Raw genomic sequence first — 8,374 nt, 5'->3', positions numbered from 1 at the left:
TAGAAATTATTCCTGTGTTTCATATACCTGTTTTTTGTCCAACAGTTTGGAAACCAAAATATCAGTAATCATTTCTGGAATATAGCATTCAGCTATATAGATATTAATATGAGAAAAAAATATCACTTGGTTTTCTAATCTAAAAAATTCATAAAATAGTTTCTCTCTTTGACTCTGATGCACCAAAAATTTTACAAAGGGTCAGTTACTGGACCGTCCAATAATAGTTTATCACACGGTCCAAAAAAACTTGACACAATAGAAGAACTTCCTCTCACCCTTGTTTTAAACTTTCTGTATCAGTCCAGTTCTCTCCACCTCAAGGAACAAAAACAGATGGCACACACGAATTAGGAAAATTGGAGGAGGTTTTATTTACAGAGGGGTGAGTGGGGATAGCAGAGCCATAAGAGACAGTGGCAGTGGAACTGTATAGGAATCCGGTAAAAGAGAACTTGCCAGAACCAAAAAGAGAATGGCATAGAGCAGGCCACCTAGATAAGAGCAGTGACATTCTGTTGAGAGACACAGCAACTTGTGTCAACCTCACAGGAAGGAACCAAGGAAATATATGACCTGACCCCATGCTCCTCTCTCTCGCCCTCCCATCTCCTGCAGAAAGCCAGAAGGCATGGGTGCCTTTGCTGTGATCCACAGCCTCCCAGAACAGAAAATTATGGAGAAAGGTGGAAAATGAATCTAAAAGATCAAATTGAAGAAATCCAGCAAGCTTGCCTAGCCAAATAACTTCAGATTCTATACCACCCAAAGGAAAGGCAAATAAACTTTTAAATGTAAAGAGTGACTTAAGGGGTCCGGCCTGAGGCCCGGGGCGGCGGCCGCCATGGAGATCCCCTCGGCCCAGGGCCGGCGCCTGGTACCTGGCGGGCGGCCCTGACCGCCTTCCTCCCTGCCAGGGCTGGGTCGCGGACGTGCCCCTAGCGGCACTCGGCCTCCTCCGCATCTCCGCCTTCCCCGGCCCGCACTGCTGCCTGGGCGCGGCGGCGGCGACGGCGCCCTGTTGAATGGGCTGTGAGGGCCCAGGTTTGAAGCGCTGGCGAACGCGGCCTCCGGGGGCGCACAGCAGCAGCAGCGGTGGCGACCAAACGGGTGTTGGAGTTGGCGGCGGCCATGGAGGGCCTGGCTGGCTATGTATACAAGGCGGCCAGCGAAGGCAAGGTGCTGACTCTGGCCGCCTTGCTTCTCAACCGGTCTGAAAGCGACATCCGCTATCTGCTTGGCTATGTCAGCCAGCAGGGAGGGCAGCGCTCCACGCCTCTCATCATCGCAGCCCGCAACGGACACGCAAAGGTGGTACGCATGCTCTTGGAACATTACCGGGTGCAGACTCAGCAGACTGGCAGCGTCCGCTTCGACGGGTATGTCATTGATGGTGCCACTGCTCTTTGGTGTGCAGCTGGAGCAGGACATTTTGGAGTTGTTAAACTTCTAGTCAGCCATGGAGCCAATGTGAACCATACCACAGTAGCTAATTCAACCTCCCTGCGGGCAGCATGCTTTGATGGCAGACTGGACATTGTGAAATACTTGGTTGAAAATAATGCCAATATCAGCATTGCCAACAAATATGACAACACCTGCCTAATGATTGCAGCATATAAGGGACACACTGATGTGGTCAGATACCTTTTAGAACAACGTGCTGATCCCAATGCTAAAGCACATTGTGGAGCCACAGCATTGCACTTTGCAGCTGAAGCTGGTCACATAGATATTGTGAAAGAGCTGATAAAATGGCGTGCTGCTATAGCAGTGAATGGCCATGGGATGACGCCATTGAAAGTAGCTGCCGAAAGCTGTAAAGCTGATGTCGTTGAACGGTTGCTCTCTCATGCTGATTGTGACCGAAGAAGTCGGATTGAAGCTTTGGAACTCTTGGGTGCCTCCTTTGCAAATGACCCTGAGAACTATGACATCATAAAGACATACCACTATCTATATTTAGCCATGTTAGAGAGGTTTCAAGATGGTGATAACATTCTCGAAAAAGAGGTTCTTCCACCAATCCATGCTTATGGGAATAGAACTGAATGTAGAAATCCTCAGGAACTGGAGTCCATTCCGCAAGACAGAGATGCTCTTCATATGGAAGGCCTTATAGTTCGGGAACGGATTTTAGGTGCTGACAATATTGATGTTTCTCATCCCATCATTTACAGGGGAGCTGTTTATGTGGATAACATGGAATTTGAGCAGTGTATCAAGTTGTGGCTTCACGCCCTGCACCTCAGACAAAAAGGTAACAGGAACACCCACAAGGATCTTCTTCGATTTGCTCAAGTTTTCTCACAAATGATACATTTGAATGAAACTGTGAAGGCCCCAGACATAGAATGTGTTTTGAGATGCAGTGTTTTGGAAATAGAACAAAGTATGAACAGAGTGAAAAATATTTCAGATGCTGATGTCCACAATGCTATGGACAATTATGAATGTAATATCTATACCTTTCTGTATTTAGTGTGCATCTCTACCAAAACACAGTGCAGCGAAGAAGATCAGTGCAAAATTAACAAGCAGATCTACAACCTGATTCATCTTGATCCCAGAACTCGTGAAGGTTTCACCTTGTTGCATCTGGCTGTCAATTCCAATACTCCAGTTGATGATTTCCACACCAATGACGTCTGCAGCTTTCCAAATGCACTTGTCACAAAGCTCCTACTGGACTGTGGTGCAGAGGTGAATGCCGTGGACAATGAGGGAAACAGTGCCCTTCATATTATCGTTCAGTACAACAGGCCCATCAGTGATTTTTTGACCTTGCACTCCATCATCATTAGCCTAGTTGAAGCTGGAGCTCACACTGACATGACAAATAAACAGAATAAGACTCCGCTAGACAAAAGTACAACTGGGGTATCTGAAATACTACTTAAAACTCAAATGAAGATGAGTCTCAAGTGCCTGGCTGCCCGAGCAGTTCGGGCTAATGACATTAACTACCAAGACCAGATCCCCAGAACTCTTGAAGAGTTTGTTGGATTTCATTAAGTGACTGGATATGTAAAGTTGTTTAATGTGGTGCTAAAAAGTAAAGGACTTTAATCACAGACAATAGAATTATGTGTTCATAAATTCTGCTTTTCTTTCCACTACCCTTCCTCCCATCCCATCCTTCCTTAGTTCTGTATTTGTTTTTTTTTGCCTCATGGTAATTGATTTCAGACAGACTTTAAACAAAGCCACATTGTTTTGGTGTAACGATAAGGTATTTGGATATTGGTCACCTATTTGTCTTTTTTTTTTTTAAAGGAACAGATATAAAATATTTTGTTTATGTAACAAGGGACATTTATAATTTCAAGTTGATAATGTTTTAAACAGCTGCTTACAAAAGTATTTCTGTTAAGCCTATGTCAGCATGTTATCCATGCAGCAGTTTTGAGGATTTTATGAAGAAAAAGAGCTAAAAAGGAACATTAAAAGGAATGGGATATCCAGGTGTTCTGCACATGCCAAACTGCTGTAGATAGTTTTCACTCTTCCGTTATTTATACGGAGTGATGCAGCACATTTTAGCATTCAGGAGGATTTTTAAAAAATAGCTGCAGATTAACCTGGAAAATGTGCTAATTTAATAGTTACAAATTTATAAAGTTAAATCCATTTGAAATTGTTGCATTATGCTGGGTAGTATATACAAAATGGTTATCTTAAACCAACTTTTCAGAGAATCTTGATGGACTCTGCCTTTAGGCTTGAATTCTTCAAAGCCAATTTTAGTGAAATTTATCTAAATTGCAGCAGTCTATTTGATTCAGCTCATAGACATGTAAAAATTATGAATGCTGTTTTCTTACGAAACAAATTGTCACAGTGTAGCTATACATTCTATTTTTGTCCCCTTTTCCCTTTTCCTCCTGTATCTTTTAAAATTTGGAAACTACTTTTCCAGAAGGCATTATTTATGCCTCCTAATAAGGTATTTTTATTTATGACAGATGAAAAGGAACCAGGATATTTTTGAATTTTTTTCACTTTCTTAGTTTGTGACAAGAAGTAGAAATATCACTAGTGTGGTATAGGAACTTACGTGTTTTTTATGATAAAAATAATTCTTAATGCCACTTGAAAGGTAATTTTGTCTGAGAGCTGCAAATTTTTCAACCACAAAATGTCACTTATTCCTACAGGCTATACAGAGGTCTTTATGTTTTTTTGTTTTGTTTTGTTTTAATGGCAACATTTTAACTGTCAAACTAAAAGGGTATTCTGTGATTATCTTTTAAGCATTACAGAAATTCAAGTGAAAGTTATACGCTTATTTCTATTGATGTTAAAAATGATAATGAAAGCAAAATTAGCTGTATCTGTAATTTTCTCTCTAGTGCCAAATGAATGCCTTAGCTACTCATAGTGCATGGTATTGTAAGTGAAGACCTGCAGCTTTTTTTTTTCCTTTAATGAAAAGCATTATAATGATGTAGCAGCATCAGATATAAACTTAAAAAAAATAAGGTTTCAATTAACATTTTATGTATGGATAATGCTTTGTAAAGTATAAGAGAAAGGTTGCAGTTGGATCAGTATAAAACAATGACCAAGCCAAAATCAGCACCTAGGGCCTTAAATAAGATAGAAATACCCCACAAAATGAAATATTTTGAAGGGTGGGAGGGGACAGAAGGGGGGACTATCCCCCAAGGATGCAAGATACTTTTTACAGTTGCTATCATTATACTTTGTGTGTCCTCTTGCTTCAGTTAGGAATATTTTGATGGTAAATTCTGTCATGGTAATAGATTTCTATTTTCCTAACCTGAGATTTTACAAGGAAGGTTTTTAGGTTGGCTTAAATGGAGGTATTTGAGTGAGCCCTAATTTGAAAATTACCAGACTTGATCCTCCTGGTATGAGTCAAGGAAATACTGTACCCTGCTCTTAGCAACTCTCAGTGGCCTGAAAGAGAAAATGCTCTTCTTCAAGGTGAGTGAATCATGCTTTTCCACAGTTCAGATCAGACCCTTTATTTTTCAGACTACAAGGCCTGCTTATTGGACAGTCTAAGGAATAACTTTGATACTTGGTATTCAGTTGGTTCCATTATTAATGTATATTATTTTTATTTAAACATCAAAACTTAAAATATCAGATCATGGTGCGTGTTTTAAAAACACATTTCATCCCTTTGGCTACCCAGGACCAGCACTATTTAAGACACTGCTTATTTATAAAATGACGATAATGATTATATGTACATATTCAGACATCAAAATTTAATGACATTCTATTTTGAGAAGGGAAGACAATGCTGGAGAAAAACTGTTGATTGAAATGCTGACAGGTTGGAGAACAAATTTGAAGACAGTGGAATAAACTATGAACTATGCTAATGGTAATTAGATTTTTGTTTGTTTAGTATAGTGGTAAATTGTGTAGTATCCTGCTGAGAATCTAATTCTATCTTGTAAAATCAATCCAAATGTGTATTGTGAAACACCTGTATAAAATCATTTTTGAAATTAAAAAAAAAAAAGAGTGACTTAAAGCACTTTCTGGGCATGGTGGCTCACACCTGTAATGCCAGCACTTTGGGAGGATGAGGCGTATGGATCACCTGAGGTCAGGAGTTTGAGACCAGCCTGGCCAACATGGTGAAACCTCGTCTCTATTAAAAATACAAAAATTATCCCAGCATTGGGGTTCATGCTACTTAGGAGGCTGAGGCAGGAGAATCGCTTGAACTCGAGAGGCAGAGGTTGCAGTGAGCCAAGATCATGCCACTGCACTCCAGCCTGGGCAATAGAGCAAGACTCCATCACAAAAAGAAATTAAAAAAAAAAAAGAACCCTTTCTGGAATTATACAAGAGTAGTGAAAGATGGATAATAGAGGCAGATACCACTTTATCTCCTATTTTCTGTTTTTAATTTCTGCCAAGGAGAAAGATTACTGGCCAGAAAATAATACAACAAGCATCCATATGAGAGATCTACAAATCCAAACTGGTGGAAAGATCATAAGAAAGCATCTGGGTTCTCTACATTGGTGCAAACCTCCTGGCCCCAACAAACTATATCCTAGCTTACACCTAGACGAGATTGGTGATAAAATGAGCTGCTGTTCATTATCACAAAAGAATTCTAGAAACTGGGGCAGGAATCAGTCTCAGGCAGGTTGTCCAATACCACCTTGAACACGGAGAGAAGAAAGGGGAGCATTTAATTGTGCATAAGATTCAGATAGGGAAAGTCATGATTTAATGAATTAACAGGACTTTGGTTTTTATCCAAACTCTGCCAGACTGACTAATCAGAAGAAGCTGTCAATACGCAGCTTCATCATTTGAACTCAGCATATTACAGAGACTTTTACCTTGTGAACAAGACGGAAGAATGTGGCCCAGATGATCACAAAGATAGGTGCTAATCATGAATCAATGTCAGCCCAGAGTTTCTAGTGTCAAGGAATTCTGTTTGCAGTCTTGTCTTGTTCATTGAGTAAACAGCTGAATGTACAGTTGGCTTGCTAATGCACTTCTCTGACTGCTGGGAAAGGTAGCCAATATATTTAATATGGCAGAGTGAAGATCCAAAGGCTCTAACGATAAGCCAAGCTTAATAAAAATTTTAACTGAAATAAATGTAAAGCCCTATGCTTACATTTCTTTCATGCATAAGAACAGAATCAGGTCTAGGCGTGGTGGCTCACGCCTGTAATCCCAGCACTTTGAGAGGCCAAGGTGGGCGGATCACCTGAGGTCGGCAGTTCGAGACCAGCCTAACCAACATGGAGAAACCCCGTCCCTACTAAAAATACAAAAAAAAAAAAAATTGCCTGGAATGGTTGTGCATGCCTTTAATCCCAGCTACTCGGGAGGCTGAGGCAGGAGAATCACTTGAACCCTGGAGGCAGAGGTTGCGGTGAGCTGAGATTACGCCATTGCACTCCAGCCTGGGCAACAAGAGTGGAAACTCCATCTCAAAAAAAAAGAGAACAGAATCAGAAAAACATGACTAGGCCCCTAATTAAACATGGTGGGGTTTATTTCTTCTGTCCTCCAAAGCCTATCAAAATAATAATGGATTAATTTTTGACAAAAAGTAAAACAAACAAAAAAAAGAGAATGAGAGAGGAGAAATAGAAGACACGAGATGTGAGCAATAATTTGAAAAACAGAAAGTGCATAGTAACTAATTTAGCAGAGCCTACCGTCAATGAGTCTGCAAAGAGGAATTCCAATGAAAGTGAAGCCAATTCACTCCCAAGAACCCTGGAAAGACCTAGGACTAGGTTCTGTCCAGGTGCTGCAGAAGGGAGTGGTGAAGCACTGAGTGAAAAGTAAAAGTGTGTGAAAGTATTCATATTAATAGAATGAGGGGCTTAGAGAGGGTGTGTTTTCATTCACTGAAGATGTTTGAGCAGAATTAAGCATTAATCAAATATGTTAGAAAATTGATTCAAATGTTGGGCGCAAACTTGACTCCAATGACTTTTAAAGCCCCATCACTCTGAAATCCTATGATTCTAGAATTTATAGTTAACGTATAAAATTGCATCGACAGGACTTCAACAGGTTTTAGGTACTTCCGGATGTATTTTTATCAGCGTCCAATAGGTGGCACTGTGGTATAAGATGAGACTCAGCAAACGGCAGCCCTTACTTGATTCTCCTGTGCTCTTCCGAGTGTCTAGTAACACGTAACAGCTAGAATGTTTGATTTTTTTAAAATCGGAAATCTAAACCTAGAGATTCAGAACACCTAGGTTTCATAGTTCTTGTGGCGCATGAGCCTTTGTGTGATTTAGTTTGTCATCCTTCTCTGTCCTTCCGTCTTATTCCTATCTAAGCTGCGGCACTTCATTGTATTTGTCGTTCTCCGACAGCAAAGTAAGTCAAACGCGAAACAACTCCCCCTTCACATCCCGGAGGCCCTGCCTCATTGCGTGTACCCTTTATCTCAGGGCTCTGGGTATGTGGGACTCTACCAGCATTATCTCCCTTGATTTAAAAAATAATAATAAATAAAAACAAGACGCCGGGTGCGGTGGCTCAAGCCTGTAATCCTAGCACTTTGGGAGGCCGAGACGGGCGGATCACAAGGTCAGGAGATCGAGACCACCCTGGCTAATATGGTGAAACCCCGTCTCTACTAAAGAATACAAAAAAGTAGCCGGGCGACGAGGCGGGCGCCTATAGTCCCAGCTACTTGGGAGGCGGAGGCAGGAGAATGGCGTAAACCTGGGAGGCGGAGCTTGCAGTGAGCTGAGATCCGGCCACGGCACTCCAGCCCAGGCGACAGAGCCAGACTCCGTCTCAAAAAAAAAAAAAAGACAAAACAAAGAACTTAATGTTCCAGCACCAGTTTAGATCAGTATCGATCAGGAATACGATTGTCTCCCGCTATACT

The 8,374-nt window shown here is 41.2% G+C and overlaps 1 pseudogene across 1 annotated transcript; it reads left to right on the top strand.

Annotated features, from left to right (window-relative positions):
* The first annotated feature begins 833 nt into the window (after positions 1-833).
* Positions 834-3,074, top strand: LOC111539893 (annotated as a pseudogene). Its single transcript, XR_004228907.1, has one exon. The product of XR_004228907.1 is annotated as a protein fem-1 homolog B pseudogene (transcript).
* Positions 3,075-8,374: the final 5,300 nt, after the last annotated feature.

Source organism: Piliocolobus tephrosceles, chromosome 4, assembly GCF_002776525.5.
Source record: "Piliocolobus tephrosceles isolate RC106 chromosome 4, ASM277652v3, whole genome shotgun sequence".
NCBI classification, from domain to species: domain Eukaryota; kingdom Metazoa; phylum Chordata; class Mammalia; order Primates; family Cercopithecidae; genus Piliocolobus; species Piliocolobus tephrosceles.
This window is presented reverse-complemented; position numbering and strand designations above follow the sequence as displayed.